At 43.3% G+C, this 23342-nt stretch overlaps 1 protein-coding gene across 2 annotated transcripts in view; it reads left to right on the forward strand.

Annotated features, from left to right (window-relative positions):
- Positions 1-23342, forward strand: part of ANXA4 (annexin A4) — a 163990-nt gene that overhangs the window by 93277 nt on the left and 47371 nt on the right. Inside the window, exon 1 of one of the 2 annotated variants that reach the window (XM_045446348.1) lies at positions 7759-8304. The exons of the other annotated variant lie outside the window; for it this stretch is intronic. The gene's annotated coding sequence lies outside the window, so the exon portion shown is untranslated. Of the gene's footprint in view, positions 1-7758; positions 8305-23342 lie in introns of those variants that run through there. 2 annotated transcript variants of the gene reach the window in all.

The raw sequence follows: 23342 nt of genomic DNA on the forward strand, positions 1-23342 counted from the left end.
ACCAACTGAGCCACCTAGGTGCCCCAATAAATGACTTTCTTTAGGCCTCCAGCTAATAAATGGTAGAGCTGAGATTGAAACCCTCATTTTATTTTGGAATTTAATGAGGTTTTCCTTGCAAATAAATATTTTGTCAGTTTTTGTAAATATACAGTAGAGTGTGGGAAGGAAGGTGCTTTCTCTGTAGAACATGTAGTCCAGTCCAGCCCATAACTATTAATTCTACATCATTAAAATATTGTTCAGATTACTGCTATGTTTTTTGGTGTGTTTTCTCTATCAAAGTCACAGCAGAGATAGTTTAAAATTTATTTCTGCTTCATATTGTAAAAACACTTTTTTAAGTTTCTTCTTCTACCTCTTAGATGCTGTTTTCTTTTCTACGTTCCAGAATTTTGTCATAGTTCTAAATACTTTTTTTGTGCTTACTCATCCTCGAATGTTAAAAGTTGTATATATGCTTTGCATTTGTTCCCAAACAGGATGAGCTAATTCTTCTTGGCTCCCAGCCTGTCTATTTGGATGCTGTTAGAATCTTCTTCTCATATCTTAAGCTGAAGGATTGGTTACCTTCTGGCAGCCTGAAGAGATTGTGGAGGGAGCCAGCTGGCAAGGAATGTCACCCCTGCAGGATTTCTTCCCAATGTTCTACAAAGCCACTGTCCCAAGGGGCCAAAGGTTATCTGGCCTTTGTCCTTGCCTCTTTCCTGGTTAACAGCCAGACTGAATATCAGAGAAGAGCTTGCTACTCAGGGTAAAAGTTCTCCCTTTTTGCCTTGGGCCACTTCAATAAGTATTGGGAAGGGAGAGTCAGAAGACTGGCCTAAACCCCACTCTTATCTGGAAGTGTTTTGGTTATCTATTGCTCTATAAAATAACACCAGCAATCATTTACTATTGTTACCCCTCATGATTCTGGTGAGTGACTGGGCTCAGCCAGGTGGTTCTTATGTAGGGTCTCTCAGTTGACTTCCATGAGACAGAGAAGATGCTGGAGTCATCTCAAAGGCTCTTTCATCCACATGTCTGGCACTGGGACTGGGGAAGTTCAGACTACTGGGGCTGGAAGAGCTGGGGCTTCTCTGTCTCTCTTCATGTGGTCTGTCCATGTGCTCTCTGCAGCATGGTGACTTCAGGGTGGCTATACTTGCTACACAGCCACCACCCAAGGGTCCTCAAGCATTTGTTCTGAGTGAGAGAACTAGATGGAAGCTGTATCACTTTTTAAGACCCAGCCTTGAAAGCCACATAGCGTTACTTTTGTTCTGCACTCACAGAAGCCCACCCAAGGAGCCCACTCAATTTCAAAGAGACCATCTCTTGACTAGGGGTGGGGGGGGGGCAGGGTATTAGAAGAGCATGTGAGACTGAATATATTGTGACCAATTTTGAAAAATACAATTTGAGGGGCGCCTGGGTGGCGCAGTCGGTTAAGCGTCCGACTTCAGCCAGGTCACGATCTCGCGGTCCGTGAGTTCGAGCCCCGCGTCGGGCTCTGGGCTGATGGCTCAGAGCCTGGAGCCTGTTTCCGATTCTGTGTCTCCCTCTCTCTCTGCCCCTCCCCCGTTCATACTCTGTCTCTCTCTGTCCCAAAAATAAATAAACGTTGAAAAAAAAAATTTAAAAAAAAAAAAAAAAAAAAAGAAAAATACAATTTGTTACAGGAAGTTTAATACAATTTTGTTGAATTAGTAAGGGATTGTAGGGGCGCCTAGGTGGCTCAGTAGGTTAAAAGCCTGACTTTGGCTCAGGTCATGATCTCATGGTTAGTGAGGTCAAGCCCTGTGTCAGGCTCTGCACTGTCAGTACTTAGGATTCTCTCTCTCTGCCCCTCCCCCACTTGCGCTCTCTCTCTCTCTCTCTCTCTCTCTCAAAAATAAATAAATAAACTTAAAAAAAATGATGGTATACCATCCATAGTAATACTTATTGGCACCTACTCTATGCAAGCATCTAACTGATAAAGCTGTGAGAATTAATTGATTAAAACTGTATATCTGAAGTACTTGGAATAGTGACTGTCACATGGTAAGTGCTTATGTAAATGTTAGCTATACTCTACAGTTAAAGAAAATTAGAGCTCAATGACTATAGTGTCAACTGACCACTCTTCCCTGCCATTCAGTTTCTGTTGTCCAATCCACTATTCAAGAATTTTTTTAAAAAATCTTCTTGGTTTACCTCCTTATTTTGATGGAACATACCATCTGAAAGCTTCTTAAGAAAAGGCACATGGGAGGGGACCCTCGGTGGTTCAGTTGGTTAAGTGTCTGACTCTTGATTTCAGCTCAAGCCATGATCTCATGGTTTGTGAGATCAAGCCCCACATTGGGCTCTGTGCTGACAGTGCAGAGCCTGCTTGGGATCCTCTCTCTCTCCCTCTCTCTCTGCCCCTCCCCCACTTGTGCCATCTCTATCAAAATTAATACATAAACTTTAAAAAATAAAAATAAAGAAAAGGTGCTTGGGAGATCAATTTTTTGAAATCTTGCATGGCTGAAAATATCTTTATGAACCCCCAGATTTGACCAATGGCTTGAGTGGCTATGAGAATCTATGTTGGAAATTGTCTCTCAGAATTGTAAAGGCATTATTCCATTGTCTTTCAGTTTGATGTGTTGCAATAGAGAAATCTGATGCCATTCTGGCTCTTGATCCTTGGTTTTGTAGGGGTCAATGGCAGGTTGCTCCAAAATGGGCTGCTTTGGCATGAACATTATTTTCAGTTAAACAATCGAAACCCAGGAGATTGAAGAAAAGCTCTTTACCTCCCCCTCAACTGCCTGCCTGTACCAGGAAGAGAGCTATTAACATATTCCTCTTTACCCAAGAAACTTATCCACATAATAGGGCAACTTTTGTTTTCCAAACACCTCCTCTCACCTTCCTGCTAATGGTCTTTCTCCCCTTTGTATCCTCAGACCCCTACCCCTCTTCTTACCTCATATAAGTGTCATATAACACCACTGTCTTTGGAATTTCCATGTCTGTGTGGATTTTGTGTATGTATGCTACTAAATTTGACTTTCTCCTGTTAACCTGTCTCATGTTGATTTGATTCTTAGTCCACCTAGAAGGACCCTGAAGGGCAGAGGAAATTCTTCCCCCCTTACAGTACGTAATCTCATTTTTTCCCTCTGGGTGCTTGTAAGATCTTCTCTATATCCCTGGTCTTCTGAAATGTTATCATGATGTACCTTGATATGATTCTGGTTTTTTTCCATTGTGTTGGACTCAATGAGCACGTTCAATGTGGAAACTCAATTTGCAAGCAGAAAGAATTAGGGGTCCTCAGAAAAAGACAGAGAAGTCATTTTAGGCCCCCTACCATCTTGTGAAAGAATGTAAGATCAAACAGCCATTATCAAGCCAGGAGATAGGCTAATCACATCAGGGACAATAAATCAGTGGTAAAACTCCCAGGGCTGATTCAAAAGTAAAGACTGACCTGATGTAATTCTTGAGTTAACTTTGTAAGCTCTTAAACTCCTTTGAGGTCTCAGATACCAGGCCAACTGGAGCCAGAGAACTGATGATGTTGACCCTTGCCAGCCTTTTTGTGACTTTGAGTTGGACTCTATTACCCAAAGATGACTTTTGCCGAAATTCCTTGCTGAATGCATCACTGCATAAGCCCCTTCTGAATGTCTATGAACTCTTAGCTTAAAACTTCCCCAGTGTTGTTCAGGGACACACTACTTGGTGAAATATTCCAATGTTCTCCTTTACATGTTACAAGTAAAACACTTCCTTTTCCTATTCTTTGACCTGGTTGTGTTTGTTGGCTCCACACTCACCAAGAGGCAAACCCAGTTTCGGATAACAATACCCTGTAGTTTTAAAAATATATAATTGAATTATTTAATTGATTTCTTCTCTGTTTCCCAGATGTCTTGGGCTGGCTTTCAAATTTTTTTATCATTTCTTACTTCTTTCTCTTCTTTTTGCCTTTTTCTGTACATCCTAGAATATTTCTTTATCTTCCTACCACTCTATTGAGTTTTTCGTTTTTGCTAACATATTTTTAATTTACAAGAGCTCTGTTTGGTTCTCTGAGTGTTTCATTTTTAGAGAATCTGTTCTATTTTTATTCTCATTCTTTTTATTTCTCAAAGGAAATTGATAATGGGTTTTTTAAAGTTTTCTTCTCTCTCTCTACTCTGTTTCTTCAAAGTTCCTTTTTTCCATTCTGATTTATGTCAGATCCTTCCCTTAAATTCTGATGACCTTCAGTTGTCTGTTCTTATTTAAGAGTGTCAGAGCAAAACAAAACAAAACAAAACAGGACACCTAGTTAAATTTGAATTTTAGATAAAGGACATACTTAGAGTAGATATATATTTAAACTTTAGTAAAAAGTTTTTGATTGTTTATTTGGAATTCAATTTAACTAGGTGTCCTCTATTTTATCTAGCAACCCTAGGAGTGAGATCTTAAATGCTACCTGGAGGCTCTATGCATGCAGGTAGGACTTCGCTAAGGGAAATTCACTAAAGGGTTGTTCCGGTTTCATTGAACACCTGATGACAATCTCTTTAGGTCTTTACTCTCCCCAAAGAAGAATATTCCAAATTCTGTACTCTGGCTACCAATGCTGTAGGAGCCCTTTGAAGGAAGAATACTGACAAGTTCAATATTCATCATATTAAGTTTCATATAGATCGTCAATATCAGTACAGTTTCCCTAGCTAAGTATGGCCGCTGTTAAATAGAAAACCACAGGGCCAAAATGGCATCATGTAGGACAAGGCCCCAAGTCATTAAGCCAAGACTTAATACCTAACTGGACTGCAGTTTCCAACCTCCCAGGAATGTAACCTTTAACCAGTCATGGAATTTCCTGGTCAGCACTAAGAAATTTACTGATAGACCCTTTCTGTTCCCCTTAGGAGGGCAACCTTGTCTAAAACAGTGGACTCTTTGCTAATAATTTCCTTTTTTCCACTCCCTCCCTACCTTTAAAAGCCTTTCCTTTTCTGTGGGTCTTTGGAGTTCCCCCCTACTTGCTAGACAGGATGCTGCCTGATCCGTGAATCAATTAATAAAGCCAATTAGATCTTTAAAATTTACTTGGTTTAATTTTTGTTATTTAACATGGCAAATCCATTCAGGGATGGAGCCTAATTCGCCTTCCCTTGAATCTGAGCTGGCCTTAGTGACTTGCACGAATTATAGAATGCAATGGAAATAACATTCAGGGGCTTTCAAGCCTAGGTAATAAGAAGCCTAATAATGTCTGCCTAGACAAAGGATCTCTTAGAGTATCCTTTCTGGGAGCCCTGAGCCTCCCAGTAGGAAACACGACCACCCTGAGACTGCCATGTGGAGAGAGCATGCTTAGATGCTCTGGTGGAGAGTGCCAGCTGAGATCAGCCTCCCAGCTCACTTTGCTATGATACCAGACACGTGAATGAATCCTCCAGAATGGCCTATCTGCCAGCTGAATACTGCTAAGTGACCTTTGCTGATGTCATGTGGAACAGAAGAGTTGCCCAGCCAAGACTTGTCCAGATTCAGACCTGCAAGAACATGAGATACAATAAAATGATCATTGTTATAGGTTACCAAGTTTTGAGGTACTTTGCTAGGGAAACTTAAATAACCAGAATAACTTGACTATACCTGGTATGTCCCTTTCAAGAGATCCTCTGCTTTATGCCCTCAAGAGAATATATTTTCAGTCTTTTGCAGAAGTATGAGAGGGGCAGTGGCAGCTGTGCAGTACTAGGGATTCTACAGACTTAGAAAATATACAGTTTTTATTCTTAAGTGTATATCTACTTTCAGAAGCACATGGTACATCAGTACGTATCCTGAGAAATTCTGAGAATCCTGAAATCCTGAGAAATCCTGAGAAATTTCATGTTGCTTCTGTTTTTTAAGTTTATTTATTTTGAGAGAGAGAGAGAGAGAGAGAGAGAGAGCGCGAGCATGAGTGGGGGAGGGACAGAGAGAGAATCCCAAGCAGGCTCCACACGGTCAGTGAAGAGCCTGACGTAGGGCTCGAACCCACAAATTGTGAGATCATAACCTGAGACAAAATCAAGAGCCAGAGGCTTAACCCACTGAGCCACCCAAGAGCCCCTCTCATGTTGCTTCTCACGTTTACCTACTCTGGGCTTGAGAATTCTTTTTCTCAGGTCTGCTAAGTCAATTACCACATGTCTATCTGCTTTCCAGCTTCCAAAGTTTTGTTCTTTTTCCTCTCTTGTTACCTTGTTCTTGTGAGATTTTTGTTTTTAATCTGCAGTTGCTTTAGTTGGATTTCAAGCGGGAACTGAGGCAAATGCATGTGCTCATTCTGCTATCTTTAAAGTTTCCTTCCAATCTTTAATTTCAACAATTACATTAATTTTTAAAATACACTATCTTTGGGGCGCCTGGGTAGCTCAGTCGGTAAAGCTACTGACTTCAGCTCCCATCATGATCTTGCGGTTCATGAGTTCGAGCCCTGTGCTGACAGCTCACAGCCTGGAGCCTGCTTCAGATTCTGTGCCTCTCTCTCTCTGCCCCTCCCCCATTCATATTCTCTCTCTCTCTCTCTCTCTCTCTCTCTCTCAAATGCAGAACAATTTTAAAAATTAAAATAAAATAAAATACATTGTCTTAGATTAGGCTCCCTAGAAGCAGAACCTGAGATGAAGATTCTTGTGTAAGTGCCTTACTCAGTAAGGGAGCACTCTCAGGAAAAACCTGTACTTGAGACAAGCAGGGTAATGCAAAGGAAGATGCAGAATACAGGTGTGGTTTCTGCAGAAATTTAGCCCAAGCCTAAGCCCACAGGAGCTCTTGAATATGAAGGGTATCACAAATGTATTCCTGGCCTTTTGTACCCCATAAAGTTAGCTTTGACTATGTCTCCTCAACCTGATGTGAGGGCAGTTATGGGAGAAAGGGGCAGCCGTCAGTAAAGGTGATTTTGGCAGAGTGCATCAGCTCCATTCCCAACCTTTTACTTTTTTTAGAGTAGCCTAATTGTTAATTTTTCAGGGATGCAATAATCTTCTCTAGTCACTCATGAAATGAATTATCCCATTTCATTCTTTTTCCTCCTGATTTTGTTTCCCCTAGGTTAGTTCGGAAACGGAAGCTCAGAAACTTTAAGTTATCAAGCAGAGAAAAGGATCAAAACCAGGGCTAGAATCTAAACCAGTCTGATCCTAAAGCTCATTTCTTAACCATGTTAAACCACGTCCTTTTGGTACATCTTAATGAAATAATTTAAATGTTACCTCTCCGGCTTTAAGGGTGTAATAGTCACTTGGATTTGGTCTACTGGATAGCAAACACACTCACCAAAGCTACCTACCCTCTGTCAAATAGAATCCGTATTTGCCGGTAGACTCAAAAGACTTATTCTGCAAACTTTCACTGAATACCTACTATGCGCTAGAAGCCACACTAGGCGTGTGTGCAAAGACGACCTAGACTCAGTTGGTGCCTTCAAACAGCCAGTGATAACTCGAGGAGGCAGATACGAGCGCACGTGAAAATGTTTTTACAAGGCGTGAGCGCGGCTCCCCGGCCGAACCTAGAGGCTACCGACCGGCACCAAACCTGGGAATTTACCGGGGAGAAGAGATGGGTCTGGGGGTGCTCCGAACTCCTGTTCCCAAAGGTTTCCCCAAGGAAAGGGAACTCCGTTTTCTTCAAGGGAGATGTGGAAGTACTGGGAACTTTTTGGGGTATTCGTTTGAATGTGCAAGAGGGAAACAAAATGTGCCGCTGGGCTTTCACTTCCCACTTTTCCGGCCGCAGGCTGGGCGAGAGAAAGTGCAGTTTTCCGGGGAGGGAGCTGTGATTGGCGGCGGGACTCCGGCCTCTGCGAGCGCGGGGAGGGTGCCGGAGTAGCCCGGGGGCTCAAACCTCCGAGAGTGTAGGGGCGCCCGGACACCGCAGACCCGGAGAGTCCAACTGCTCCAAGTCTGCGGGGGCAGACTTGGAGCTGGGCGGTGCCAGGCAGAAGGTGCGATCCGGGCGGGCGCCGAGGCCGGGGAGCCTGGACAGCGAGACCTGTCGCCGGCGGGGTGCGGGCACGTGCCCGGTGCAGCCTCAGGCCTGGGGGCCAGATTGGCCCCTCGCTGGGCCGCGGGGCGCGGCGGCGCTGGCCCCTGGCCCCAGGTGCGCTACGCCCCCCGGAGGATTTTCCGGTCCCGTGTGCAGAGGGAGGACCAGGAACTCGGGCTCAGTCTCCACCCCGAAGTGGGGCGGGTCCGCCCGGAATAAGACCCGCTGTCCGGCCCCGGCAAGGGTGTGTTCTGCGCGGCCTCAGAGGACGAGCGCTTCCCATTCTCGGCACTAGCGGTAAGGGGGAGCCACGACGGGGGATCCTGGGCTCGGGGAAGGGGGCGCAGCAGCCTCGGGGAGCCTCGCGGGGACAGCCCTGCGCCGCGCCCAGGAGGGGGTGCCCCGCCGCCGGCCTGCGGGCGGGGCTCGGCGGCCACTGGGTGGAGCTGGCGCCGCCGGGCCGGGGCTCGCTCTTGGTGGGCCAAGCGGAGGCAAACGCGGCCCACATCCACCGGTACCTTCCAGAAGGAGCAGTTTATGCGGCTCAGAAAGTAGACCAGAGACCACAACAGTTATTCATTGTGCCAAGCACTGTGCTGGCTTTGGGAATTAACTAGAAAGGATTGAGTTAATACTCCCTGCAGCCGACTCCATCTCATACCTAAGTTTTCTTTTGAATTCTTTCTTTCCTCTTTTTAAGAAACTACTCCCTTTCCCTAGTTTCTTACCCTTTTCTTGTCGTGTATCTAATGCCCCCAGCATAATGTCTGGCTGGCACATGGGAATCAGTTGTTATTATGAGATACATGACTTGAGCCTGAGAGTGGCACGGTCTCACTCTTTTGTCTTGGCTTTGACTAGCGGGAGATTTGGGGCCCAAGAGGCTATTGCTTTTCAACAGTCTGCCCCACTTGAAGTGTTTCCCAGGTTGATGCAAGTCTGTGAGGTGTAACGAGTAACCCACACCTTTTGTGACAAGTGGCCATCTGCTCTCTCCCGCTGACGGTGGGAAGAATGGATAGGGTCCCTCCCCTCCAAATTATCCATCCCACCTCCTCCTTACATTGCAAGTAACACGACTGATAGCCAAACCCTCGCTCTTTAGTTGCCAGGGAATTGTCAGATGACAGAGAGGCGAAAGAGCAAGCAGGAGAGGAAGAGAACAGGAACGAGAAAATGGGTACTCACAGCCACCCGAAATCTGCTTCCTTCCTTCCTTGCCAGAGCCCAGCCCTATGTGGCCAAGGCCAGATCCCTTACATTCAGCTCAGGCCAGATTTCTCTTGTTTTGGGGAAACACACGCACACACACACTCAAGCACATGACTATTAGATCTAGGGTGTCTATGACTTTCCCTCCCAAATATTTTTACATTTGGCTAGGGATCGTTTTTCTCTGAAAGCAAGTTAGAGAGTAACATGCACAGTCAAGTCAAACCACACCAGCCCTCAGCATCTTGAAGAGTGAGCCTTCTGGTCATCCATAGACTCATATCCTTTGGCCCATTTCTTTGCTGATGTCTGGCCACTCATTTGTTTTCCCCATCTTGATCCTCTGCTTGTAGACTAAGCCTGCTCCTCTTAGGGGGAGGAGGGGGGATGGAGGTGAGTGTCAGGCACTGCCAGGGAATACTAGAAGCTTCAGAATAAATAAGGGGGGGAGGGTTCCTTGGGTGTCAACTTTACCCAGACATTTGAGGTTAAAATACTTTTTATGCTAAAACAATCATATATTTTGGAGTAGAATTCAGAATTTGTATACTTTTTAAATATAAAACAGGAAACTTTAAAAAAATTCTTCTGCTTGGGCTTTGGGCTGTGCTTTGGCCCAAAGCTAGCCCTTGAGGGTTTCTTTTCTTTTTTCTTTTTTTTTCTTGAGGGTTTATTTTCACTGCAGTTAGGGCTACAATGGCGGCAATTTGATAGGCACTGTGATGTCTTCCCTGGAGGGACTTTGAATAACAGTCATGCTTGGTTAATAATTTAATCTTCATTTCCACCTGAGGTAGGGTTAGTAACCTTGTGTTACAGATGAGGGGGGCGTGGAGACACTTATTAATAATGCCCCTACATTCTTGAGGGGCTTGGCCTGCGGATGAGAGAATAAACTCATTCATTGTGGCGTTGGGCAGAGCTGGGTTGGATGGTAGGTTCTGTTGAATTTAAGTTGTGGCCTTTGAAACCCCTAGGCTGGGTGGGCTTGGAGACAGAGAGCTTTCTCAGCAGAGGTGTCTAGGCAGGGGCCTGGTAACCCCTTTTGGATGGGGCTGTGAAGGGCAGTAGGTTAAACTAATATGACCTCTAAAGCCATATTTTTCACTTCAGGGTCCCTCAGAATCCCTCAGGAAGCTTGCATAGCATACAGATTCTTGCCCTATTCCCCACAATTCTGATCCAGTATAACAGGGTTGGGTCCAGGAAAATGCATATTTAACAGGTTCCTTGGATGATTGCGATTCAGGTGTTTCTTGGACCTTGTTTTGAGAAACTAAGCTTTGGAAACACTTAAATGAATGTGCGTGCCTGATAAATTGAGTAAAGCATTAACAGAAACTCAGGACTTCAGGGAACTTAGCCTGTCATTGTGCTGCTGTAAACTCTAATAATGTGGTAAAAGCTGGAATTGTCCCCATTCTCAAGGACAGCTCTTTATTATACCTATTACATCAAATTCACCCCATAGTCTTCCAGTGCTTGACACCCCGAGACCAAATAAAGGGTCTAAACTAAAGGGGTTTTGTCTGCTTGTTTTTAAGCTTAATTGAAACTGAGATGGATTATTATATTGAGATTATTTTCCCTAATAATTTAGGATTTCTAAGGCCCGTTGCTTGTTTAAAAAAATTTTTGTTTAATGTTAATTTATTTTTGAAACAGAGCACAAGTGGGGGAGGGGCAGAGAGAGAGGGAGACACAGAATCCCAAGTAGGCTCCAGGCTCTGAGCTGTCAGCACAGAGCCAGACGCGGGGCTCGAACTCACGGACCGTGAGATCTTTTTTTTTTTTTTTTTTTTTAATTTTTTTTTTCAACGTTTATTTATTTTTTTTGGGACAGAGAGAGACAGAGCATGAATGGGGGAGGGGCAGAGAGAGAGGGAGACACAGAATCGGAAACAGGCTCCAGGCTCTGAGCCATCAGCCCAGAGCCTGACACAGGGCTCGAACTCACAGACCGCGAGATCGTGACCTGGCTGAAGTCGGACGCTCAACCGACTGCGCCACCCAGGCGCCCCCACCTTGCTTATTTTGAAATTAGGAGTGACATGTTAGTGTTCAGTGTTTGAATTGGACTAAGAGCTTTTGCTATGGGAACCTGAAGCACCACTTTGGAAGAATTCTTTTTAAATGTTCAAGATACTTGAGGTCAGTAAATTGCCATACTGCTTCTTGGTCTGTTTTGCTAGGCATAAGAACCCAAGTGAATGTTTGCACTAGAATGAACCATAACAACAGCAAGAGGGGAGAATTGCAGCTATAGGCCAGACTGTAAATTGCTTTGGAAAACGCCTTCATCCACCCTACTTCCCCCTTCCCCTTTAAGACGTAGATATAACACAGCATAAGCAGGCTGACTTAGAGCAGGAGGCCCGGAGAGTGCCCTTTGTCAGGTCAATAGAAAGACCTCCCTACCCAGTCACTGTGGATTCATTCCTGGGTTGAGGCACTCACCTCACTCCTCCTAAGAGGTAACATTAAATTATTACCGGAAGCTAACATAGAAGGATTGGTTTGTGAGTGGGAACAAGTTCTCCTAATTTATGTGTAATTGAGTCATCTCCCCTGGAGGAAGTCCTTAATAGATATAAGCCTGTTGGTATAATCAGTCCTCAGCATCTTCCCTCTCCTCTCCAGGGGGCTCAGAAAGTTTCTGGGTCCTGCCTAGCTTTAACTTCTGCTATTGATGCTTTTTGGTGCTATACAAGAATCTCTTGACTCAGTAATTCTTATCCTTGTTAGTTAGGACCACTTTGAGAATCTGATTAAAGCCATGAAGTTCTCTTGAGAAAAAGAAACACATATTTGACATAGTTCATACAATTTCAAGGGGTTTATAGACATCTGTCTAAACTCAATCATGGATACATAGCAGTTATGTAGGTATACTGTTCAGAATTGCCCTAAAAGTTGTCATTTTGTCAAAATTTTAAAAATGGTTTTGCCTTTGTTCTGGCAATTTGAATTCTGAATTTATCATAAAGATATACTTGGATATGTATGTAGAGGCATGTGTATAAGGATATATATACTGCAGCCTTATTTGTAGCAGCAAAAGAGTGGAAATGAACTAAATATCTATCACCAAGGGGCTGGTTAAATTATGGAACATCCATTCAGTGCAATACCATGCAGCTATTAAAAAGTGATGCAGGTTGAGGGGCTCCTGGGTGGCTCAGTTGGTTAAGCATCCATCTCTTGATTTTGGCTCAGGTCATGATCTCGCAGTTTGTGAGCTCGAGCCCTACATTGGCCTCTGCCCTAGCAGTGTGGAGCCTGCTTGGGGTTCCCTCTCTCTCTCTCTCTCTCTCTCTCTCCCCCCCTCTCTCCCTCTCTCTCTCCCTCCCCCACTCTCTCTGCCCCTCCCCCCCTTTTTCTTTCTCTCTCTCTCTCTGCCCCTCTCCCTGCTTGTGCTCTCTCTCTCTCAAAAAAAAAAAAAAAGAAAAAAGTGATGCAGGTTGATAGGAACAGATACAGATTGATATTGAAGATACATTTTTTAAAAAGCAAAATACAGGTGTGCATTGTATGCTGTTTCTTTTGTAAGAATGATGGAAGCTATTTGTAGTCTATATGCTTGTTAATGCATTAAATATTTCCAATAGTATGCACTATAACAGTGGTTGCTATAACTAGGTAGGGGGTAAAGTTCATCCAGATTTACCACTTTATACCTTTATATATTATTTGAATTTTTATCATATTTTTTTAAAATAGAGAGTTACAGCTATCATCTACCCATTTAACATTGTTTGTGAAGAGGGAGAATGAAGTAGAAATGAAAAGTAGGTGAGCCAGGTGACTTAGTTAGCTGAGCGTCTGACTCTTGGTTTTGGCTCAGGTTATGATCCCAGGGTCGTGGGATCAAGCCCTGCGTTAAGCTCTGTGCTGAGCATGAAACTTGCTTAAGGTTATCTCTCTCCTCTGCCCCTCTCTCCTCTCCCTCTGACCCTCTCCCCAGCTCCTGTGCTCTCTCTCTAAAAAAAAAAAGTATATTATCAAATTTTTCCAACCTCAAAATTAATACATGATCATATACTTTCTTATTTGTATACAAAGAGCTAACATGCAATTATGCTTCATTTTCCAATGAGATGTAATAGCAATTGCTCATTCTTGTCATACATTTCAGTTGGATTAATTATTTATTTGACTTCACTCCAGCTAGTTCCAAAAGGAATGTAAGGTGCCTTGAACTGCATGGTGGAGAAAGCTCTGATTTAAATGGTCTGATCAGTTTCATGTGTGTTTAGCTGCAGAAGCAGAGAGAGGAGGTAGATGGAATATGTCCCAGCTTGTAGACTAGATAGACCAGCTTGCAGGGCCCTAGGTCGAAGTCCTAGCAGTGATATCAGACCTTGGCACTGAGGGGCCCGGCCTTGGCTCCAGAGCCTGGACCTCGTCTTCAGCCAGATGTGTCTTAGTCAATGAGGGCTCTGCCTCTGCATGTCAGAGCCTCCGTGTCACAGATATTAATAGGTAATATTCACCAGTGTTTCCTATGAGCCTGACCCTGTGCCAAACAACTGGCATGTTATTTATTAAATTTTCATCCATATTATGGGGGTGCTACCATTATTGCCCCATTCTATAAGTGAGGAAACTGAGGCACAAAGGGGTTGAGCAATTTGCTGGAGGCCACATACTAGCAAGTGGTAGAATCAAGATTTGAATATAGCAGTCTGATTCAGTATTTTGTGCTCTATTACTCTTTTATACCATATAATGGATTAAGAATGGGGAATCAGCCTGAATAGGCAGGGCTGGGACATTAAGATGACTGTGGGGCTGGAGCCTTTCAGAGGGGAAGAGGTAGAGCCTGTGTCCATACCACTTGTCCATGATGAACTCGATCCTAACCTTGTAAGTATCCAGGGGGTCCCATGTGATAGATGAGTGAGGAGTGTGACAGGCGCGGACCAAGACAGTGTGCTGCTCTTGGTTCCATAGGCCCATCCATGTGGTAGCAACACTTGGGGCAGCATTTAAAGGTAGGAGAGATAGGTCAGCACTTTGGGGAAGGGTCGTTAGGTGCTAGGCAGGCTGTCGGCAGCCCCTGCCACATGGATAAAGTTTCACTTATTTATTATATAATGTGACAGGCACTAGAGATTCAAAGATACAGCACACAGACTCCATCCTTAGGGAGATAAACAAGCAAATCAATAATCCAATACTCCTAGGACTGCGTGATAAACGATTTGATACACTATGCACAGACTGCCGTGGAACAATAGAGGAGGTGTACCTAACTCCATCCATCGCGGGTGGTCAGAGAAGGCTTCCTGGAGGTGGGTAGGAGAAGAAAAGTTTATGTACAGGCTTGAGGATGACAAAGCAAGACCATTATTCACTGGAGGTGTGGCATATTGATCGTAGCTGGTCCCAGATGGAAGAGTGAGAGGGCGCTCAGAAATTAAGGTCATTCTGTAGGCCTGCGGGAGCCGGGACCAATCAGTGTTGGGTGACAGGTCCTGGAAGGTCCAAGGATTCCATAGTTAGAACTTCTGTCCTGGATTGTAGATCCCTGTTTTCTTTCACATCTGTTCTATTGCTTAGTACAGTTATCTTTTTATTTTTTATGTTTTAAATGTTTATTTTTGAGAGAGTATGCCAGCAGGGGAGGGGGAGGGGCACCGTGACAGGGAGAGGGAGAGGCAGAGAGAGGATGGGGACAGAGGATCTGAAGCAGGCTCTGTGCTGATAGCAGACTTAATCTGGGTGAGGGGCCTCTCCATGCTCCTGTCTCTCTGTGATTCTCCTATCACAGGAACGGTCACACCTTATTGTGTCTAATTCTAGGCCTGGGCCGACCCCTCAGCTCTGAGCTCCTCTGAGGGCAAGAACTGTACAACCTCCATCTCCTGGCCTAGCATATAGTGTGTATTACTGTGTGTGCTGAGTGAGTGTATGATTTCCCATGGCCTGGAAAATTTAGTCCAGCTTCCAAGCTCACAGAACGAACCATTTGTGAAAATTCTCTCTCCGGCCTTTGTCTCCCACCACTCTCTCCATGGTCTAAAGCTCCGGCCCCACCCTGAATGAAATATTTTCCAAAGCATAGCTGAAGCTTCATTTTTACTATTCTCTCTCTGCCTGCAAAACTCTTTTGTCGTTGGAATCCTATCTGTCCTTGGAAGCGTAAGTCACATGAGAGCATTTGACTGGGGAGGGGGCAGGGTTGGGGTGGGGAGCTTTGTCTTCTCCCACCATGCAACTCTAATAAGTTACCACATGCCGCTTTGTCTTTGAATTGGCTATGTATCGGTTTATTTCTCATACATGCTCCTTGACAGCAAGATACTGTCTCCTCTGTCTCTGTTTCTGTCACAATGCCTGGACCTGATGGGGCAAAATCAGTATTTAAGTAAGGACTATGAGTGCCTGCATGCATGGTGAGCGACAGTTTTGGAACTGGGGTCTCACACAAGGGACCACCTCTGTGAGAAGCAGGGCCTGGAACAGGATTTGAGGAGAGTAACCAGAGGTGCTTATTATAACTAGATTCAATAAGGGCTTTGGGCCCCACCCAAGATTTACTGACTCAAGCTCTAGAATACAGCAGCTCCCAAATCTGTATTTCTAAACACTCCCCAGGTGATTTTTGTGCTCACTAAAATTAAAGAATTTTTTCCTAGAGATCATGTTTGGTGCTTTACAGTGTGTATTATAATTAGGATCCTTTTGAAGCCATAGCTACAGATGCGGTGTCCCGACATCATCCAAGGCCAGAAGAAAGGAGGAAGGTGGCAGGCTAACTTTGTCTTTTTAGCCTGGGGGGGAAATCTTTCTCCAAGCCTCTTGGTAGGTTTGTTCTTATTTCTCATCGGTCAGAGTGGGTCACGCGGCCACTTGAAAACTGTTTGTTGCCGTTGGAATGGGGTTGCCTTAGACCAATCATTATTTCTTTCCTGGTTTTCCAAGCCCAACCACAAACCCATAAAAGTTCTCTAATGAGGAAAGAAGGTATGATGGGGATTGACATTATTACTAATCCTCTCAGAAATCCTGCACAATAGTCACTACTATGTCAAAATTTTATGCCAGAATAGAGTAGCCGTCTTAGGTGAGGTTAAATCTGGAGGGCAGAGCAGAGACTGGAATTTGGCCCTTGTTCTGGATTCCCAGCCTGCTATGTCCAGCACAGAACGAGCTCCATTACAGCCTCTGCCAGCATGTGGGAAGAGAATTGAATTCAGAGTTTCACAGATATCATAAAATAACAGATCGGGTCTGCCAGGAGTAATACATGTTGGCAGTGAATGTTTTTGAGAAGTCTACTATTTAAATAATCTTGGTCGAATACATTTCCTGAGTCATATTTATGCAGATATTTGAAAAAAATGTTAATGTTGGGTGCCTGGGTGGCTCAGTCAGTTAAGTGTCCGACTTGGGCTCAGGTAATGATCTCATGGTTTGTGAGTTCTAGTCCCTGCATGGGGCTCTCTGCTGTTGGCACAGAGCCTGCTTCAGAGCCTCTGTCTCCCTCTCTGGCCCTCCCCCTGCTCATACGTGCTCTCTCTTTTTCTATCTCCCAGAAATAAGTAAGCATTAAAAAAAATGTTACTTTATGACTTTTCCCTCATCGCTATAATTTTTCCTGTTTTTACCCCCATTCCCTTATGCTTGATGTATGATCATGAATGGGAATCTATACTTAGGAATGACCATGAAGCATTTTGAGGACCTTTCTGAGCATCAGTAGTTGGAATCTAGAATCATTACTATAGGGCAATAGTTCTCAAGTTTGAGAATGCATCAGAATCACCTGGCGGGCTTCTTCAAAACCATATTGCTGGGCCCTGCCCTCAGAGTTGTAGATTCTGTAGGTGTGGTATTGAGTCCAAGAACGTGCACTTTTAACAAGTTCCCAGCTTATGGTAACATTGGTCTGGAAACCACACTTTCATAAACGCTGAGTTATATGAACTTCTTTTAGATTGAAATACTGGTCTGGTATTTATTGAAAAGATAACACAATGAGATTTTAATTGTGCACGTGGAACATTCTATTCTTTCCAGGTTCTCTTGAGCTCCCTATTATAGCTGCCCTGGGGTCTCCCCACTGAGGCTGTGTTTTGGACAGACTGGACTCCCCAGATTTTCTGTGGTTTGGTGAATCTGTGGGAGGCTTATTCCTTGGAAGTGAGAGGGTGGAGTGTCACCCACATGCCCTCCCTCCAGGGCAGACATGGTTGTGAAATACTCGAGACACAGCAGTGGAATATGATATGGTTCCACATATGAGATACCTAGTAGCCAAATCCAGAGACAAGAAGTAGAATGATGGCTAACAGAGGCTGAGGTAAAGGAGAAATGGGGAGTTACTATTGAATAGGTACAGAATTTTTGTTTGGGATGATGGAGAAGTTCTGGAAATGGATAGTGGTGATGATTGCATGACATTGTGAATGTAATTAATACCACTGAATTATACACTTAAAATTGGCTAAAATGGTAAGTGTCGTTATGTATATTTTACCACAATTTAAAAAAATATCTTGCTTTCGTTACTGTCTCCCAGTGGTCTGCTGGAAGGTCCTTGTATTAGCCTATTAGAAGTGATTGTTAAATTGTCAGAGGTTTGTGACCTGATGGTTAAATATAGTCACTATTTAAAATTCAATTATATGAATTTAGGAGTAAATAAATTACATTAGGGGCGCCTGGGTGGCTAAGTCCGTTAAGCATCTGACTTCGGCTCAGGTCATGATCTAGCCGTCTGTGAGTTTGAGCCCTGCGTCAGGCTCTGTGCTGACAGCTTGGAGCCTGCTTCAGAATCTGTGTCCCGCCTCTCTCTCTGCCCCTCCCCTGCTCATGTTCTGTCTCGCTCCCAAAAATAAATAAATAAATGTTAAAAAATTTTTTTTAAAGTATCTCTTCCCTGGGGCGCCTGGATGGGTCAGTCAGTTAAGCATCCAACTTCAGCTCAGGTCATGGTCTCATGGTTCATGAGTTCGAGCCCCACAACAGGCTTCCTGCCGTCAGCACAGAGCCTGCTTTGGATCCTCTGTCCACCCCCTCACCTCTCTCTCCAATATAAAAAAGTAAACATTTTTAAAAAATGAATAAAAGTATCTCTTTCCCATTGCTAGAACAATCACTTTATTTTATTTCTACTAGTTTTTCTTCCACCCTTTTCATGTTCCAATTGAGGGCACTCCTGCCCAGGATGTTAAAGTAACTCATTTACTATATGACTCATTTTGTTTCCCACCCACTCAACTTAGCCACAACCTCTTCTTTTCTGTGCACCCCAAAATACCCAAAGGCACGGCTGTTTGGAAAGGGCTAGAATTCAATTTAAGAAAGTTTCCCTGGAAGATCCCAAGTAGCTGGTGCATTATTCCTACAAACGTATTCCAATCCTGCCCCACCAGAAAGATATGGTATGGCCAGCAGTTTGCTGATAAACTGAACAGGTGGGCCTCCAAAGGAAGAAAACCCTGATTTATGGCCATTTCTTTGGCATAAATGCCAACATAACTGATTTCAAGTTACCCATGTTACGTCACTGAATTTAGAACTGGAAATAGGTAGTAGTACACCATTATATTGTGTTTCCAGACAAAATAGATATAAGTAATCACAAGAACATATATGATAATAAAAGGTAGTAAAGTAATTAGAAAGTGATGTGATTTTAAATATAACTTATCTATAAATATTTATATTTTAATTTTATTTATTTATTTATGTTTATTTTTGAGAGAGAGAAAGAGACAGAGCATGAGTGGGGGAGGGACAGAGAGAGAGGGAGACACAGAATCTGAAGCAGGCTCCAGGTTCTGAGGTGTCAACCCAGAGCCCGATGCGGGGCTTGAACTCATGAACTGACTCAGGCTCCAACCGACTGAGCCACCCAGGCACTCCAAGAGATACTTTTAAAGAAAGTTTTTATTATGGACGTTTTCCATCATATACCAGAGTGAGAGAATAGTAAAATGTATCTATTCATCACCAAGCTCAACAGTTACCAATCTTTCACCAAAAAAGAGACCTTCCAACTACTGAAGTAATAAGAGGGAGGAGTACAAAGGAAACAAATGGCTAGATAGATTGAAAATTTTCTTCCAAATTTTGGCTGTACTGAATTAAAAGGATAATGTTAAATTGGTAAAATACTTAATAATACATTTAGATATAAAATATTAAATTTTATAACATAATAATTTCTATAAATGTTAGTAAAGAACTAAGATGCTAAAAATGGGTGAAAAATGCCAACAGATAATACACAAAGAGGGATATGAGTTGAAAAAAGAGAGAAAGATTCAGTGTTCCTATAACTAATCTAAAAAGCAAGTTAGGGGCACCTGGGTGGCTCAGTTGGTTAAGGGTCTGACTCTTGATCTCAGCTCAGGTCTTGATCTCAGGGTTGTGAGTTCAAGCCCTGTGTTGGGCTCCATGCTGGGCATGGAGCCTACTTAACAACAAAAAAGCAGGTTAAACCAATAATAAGGTTTAATATTATACCCAAATATTATGTTATAAACACATAAATAAAGCAAGCAAGCATATGGCTGGCTGGGCTTTGGATACCCTTGTAAATTTGGAGGACAAGTGGAAATTTTCATAAATATCAGATATCATAAGAAATAGGTCAAAAGAAGAATGAAATATCTTACAAAGATAATTATAAAGATTGTAGCCTTGTTTATATGTGTGTGTGTGTGTGTGTGTGTGTGTGTGTGTGTGTGCATGTACTATTTTAATATATAAATATATAAAATATGCTTCAGGGGCACCTGGGTGGTTCGGTCAGTTAAGCATCCAGCTCTTGGTTTCAGCTCAGGTCATGACCGAGCCCTGAGTCAGGCTCTGCACTGAGCACAGAACCTGCTTAGGATTTTCTCTCTCTCCATCTCTCTCTCTCTCTGTCTGCCCCTCCCTTGCTATCACATGCTCTAAATAAATAAATAAGTAAATAAATAAATAAACATATCTATCTATATCTACATATATAGATATAGATAGATATACACTTCCCAGCATGCATTTGTGCGAAGGTTCTTCTCATTGGTCACCTTTCCCTGCATCCATTTTGCCACGACTGTGTCCACCTAACACCTCTTTGCTCATTTGGAGGTGAATAGGGTCAGTAACAGACCCATCTCACAACTCCTCAAGTCGGATTGGTGGGCTGGGATGAGGTTTTCTGGATGGATCCCCTTATCAGACAGAGCTGATAGGGAGTTATAACCCATCTCCCCACTATCATGCACACACATACAAACACATACACATACACACACTCTCCATCTGTCTTAAATTAGTTTCTATTCCTCTTGGCTTCTGACATAATCTCATGTCAGTCCTAGGCTTTTCAGTTTTGCCAGGAGTTTCTTCCTGTGCTTCCCCATGCCTTCATCGGGTTTTTAATGAAAAATTGGGAGAGGCTACGTCAGAAATAGCAAGTTCCCTATTTGAATCAGAATCCACTGTGGAAGAATTTGAACAGTTCTGTTTTTGTATTCTTCTGCCAGAGTCAGCTTGAATTCTGGCAAGATTTGGAAATAGAACCCCGCCCTGGCCCACCGAGGGAGTGGCTGCTCCAGGGGCTGTCAGCTGCCCACAAACTTGCATATTTTCAGGGCATGGGAGGTGACAGGAGAAAATGTGACATTTAAGAGAGCAGTGTTTATTCTCTGCTCACTTCCAGATCTCGGAGGCTGAGCCACTGTAAATCTACGAAGGAAAACTCAAAGCTTTCTCTGTGCATCTGGGAAGAGAGTTTTTCTTCCCTCCTGGGCAAAAAGTGGTGGTGTTGATAAGGAAAGGATTGGGCTGCATTGTACTCTGTTTTCCTACCTACAAATAAATAAAACCAGCCAGACAACACGGAGGCTGGCTGCATGTCTGGTTTCTCACTGACTCCTTCTTTCCTGTGCTTCAGTTTCTCATTCAGATCCAGATGTCTGTTCCCTTCCTGCATCGCAAGGCTTTTGTAAAGAAAGATGGAGTGGATTTTAGTTCTCTGGGAAGGAGTATAAGAGAAAGAGTAGATGCTAGATTCAGGGTTCTTTTTTCTGAAGAGGTCCTCCTCTTGCCTTATCTGTAAGACTCATGCTTGCTGACACAAGAAAAGATACCAAGACCTTGGAATCTGGGTCTTGGGACATGGCAGCCTGAACTATGATTCACAAGGAGAGGCCGGGGTGACCCATGAAAACATGATGCTAGAACAGACCAGAACTGGAGATCAGTGCAGGAGCTTGTGACCAGTTGCGGTTTCTGCATCAGATTCTCACTTGCCTGGAATAGTTTATTTCTGGTATTTCTGAAGAAGGAACATGGAATAAAGTGACCATTCGCTTTTCCTTGAAGTCCTCTGATTCCAAAATAACTCTGAAAATGGGTCAGTAAACATAATGTAACTTGTTGGCAAAACCTAACCACAAGGAACAGATTTTCTCTTTAAATAATTGTTATACCTGAGGAGACATGATTTTGCCCATAATGCTGTTCAAAAGCTATATGGAATTTTAGGTTCCACAGAGTGAGGTTTTGCCTTAAAAGTGGGTATTGCTAAATGAAAGGTAAGAGCAACGTGCTTGCCCTGAGAGGGTACTATCAGCATACAAAGCTGAGACCTTGGCCTCTTAAGCTGTATAGATGTATATTATTTTATTGAGGTATAATTTACATACAATAAAATGCACAGGTTCTTAACTGGTTAGTTTAGTGAGTTTTGTTTTTTTAACTTTTTTTTAATGTTTATTTATTTTTGAGAAAGAGAGAGAGCATGAGCAGGGGAGGAGAAGAGAAAGAGGGAAACAGAATCTGAAGTGGGCTCCAGGCTCCGAGCCATCAGCACAGAGCCCAATGTGGGGCTCAAACCCATGAACCGTGGGATCATGACCTGCACTGAAGTTGGACGCTTAACCAACCGAGCCACCCAGGTGCCCCTAAGGAGGTGTTTTTTTTTTTTTTTTAAAAGAGTTCACATTTTGGGGCGCCTGGGTGGCGCAGTCGGTTAAGCGTCCGACTTCAGCCAGGTCACGATCTCGCGGTCCGTGAGTTCGAGCCCCGCGTCGGGCTCTGGGCTGATGGCTCAGAGCCTGGAGCCTGTTTCCGATTCTGTGTCTCCCTCTCTCTCTGCCCCTCCCCCGTTCATGCTCTGTCTCTCTCTGTCTCAAAAATAAATAAACGTTGAAAAAAAAAAAAAAAAGAGTTCACATTTTAAAAAATTATTTTTAAAAATTTTGGTAAAATAGACATAGGATAAAATTTACCATCTTGACCATTTTAAGTGTATATAGTTCAGTGGCATTAAGCATGTTTACAGTGTTTTACAACCATCACCACTGTCTAATCACAGAACTCTTCATTTTGTTAAACTGAAACTTTGTACCTGCTAGACTATAACTTCTTATTCCTTCCTTCTTTCACCACCTGACACTGCCATTCTACTTTCTGTCTTATGAATCTGACTTCTCTAAGCACCTAAAATAAGTGGAATTATATAGTATTTATGACTTTTATTACTGGCTTATTTCACTTAACACAATGTCCTTAAGGTTTATCAATGTTGTAGCACATGCCAAATTTCCTTACTCTTTAAGGCTGAATAATATTCCATTTTGTGTATATATGTACCAGATTTTGCTTATCCATCCACCCGTCAATTGAGACATGGGTTGCATGTGGTTCCACCTTTTGGCTACTGTGAATAATGCTGTTGTGAACATGGGTATACAAATATTTCTTCAAGGTTCTGCTTTTCAGTTCTTTTGAATACCTATGTACCCAGAAGTATATATATCTAGAATATATACCCGGAAGTGGAATTCCTGGACCTTATGGTAATTATTCTATTTTTATTTTGGGAGGGGGAACTGCCATACTGATTTTCACAGTGGCTGTACCATTTCACATTCTTTTTTTTTTTTTTTTTTTTTTTTTAAGTTTTTGAGAGCGTGAGCAGGGGAGGGGCAGAGAGAGAGGGGAACAGAGGATCCAAAGTGTGCTTTGCACTGACAGCACTGAGCCCAGTGCAGGGCTCGAACCCATGAACCGCAAGATCATGACCAGAGCTGAAGTCGGACACTCAGCTCACTGAGCCACCAAAGCACCCCTGTACCGTTTTACATTCTTACAATAGTGTGCAAGTGTCCCAA

The sequence above is a fragment of the Leopardus geoffroyi genome, chromosome A3 (genome assembly GCF_018350155.1).
Source record: "Leopardus geoffroyi isolate Oge1 chromosome A3, O.geoffroyi_Oge1_pat1.0, whole genome shotgun sequence".
Taxonomy (NCBI): Eukaryota; Metazoa; Chordata; class Mammalia; order Carnivora; family Felidae; genus Leopardus; species Leopardus geoffroyi.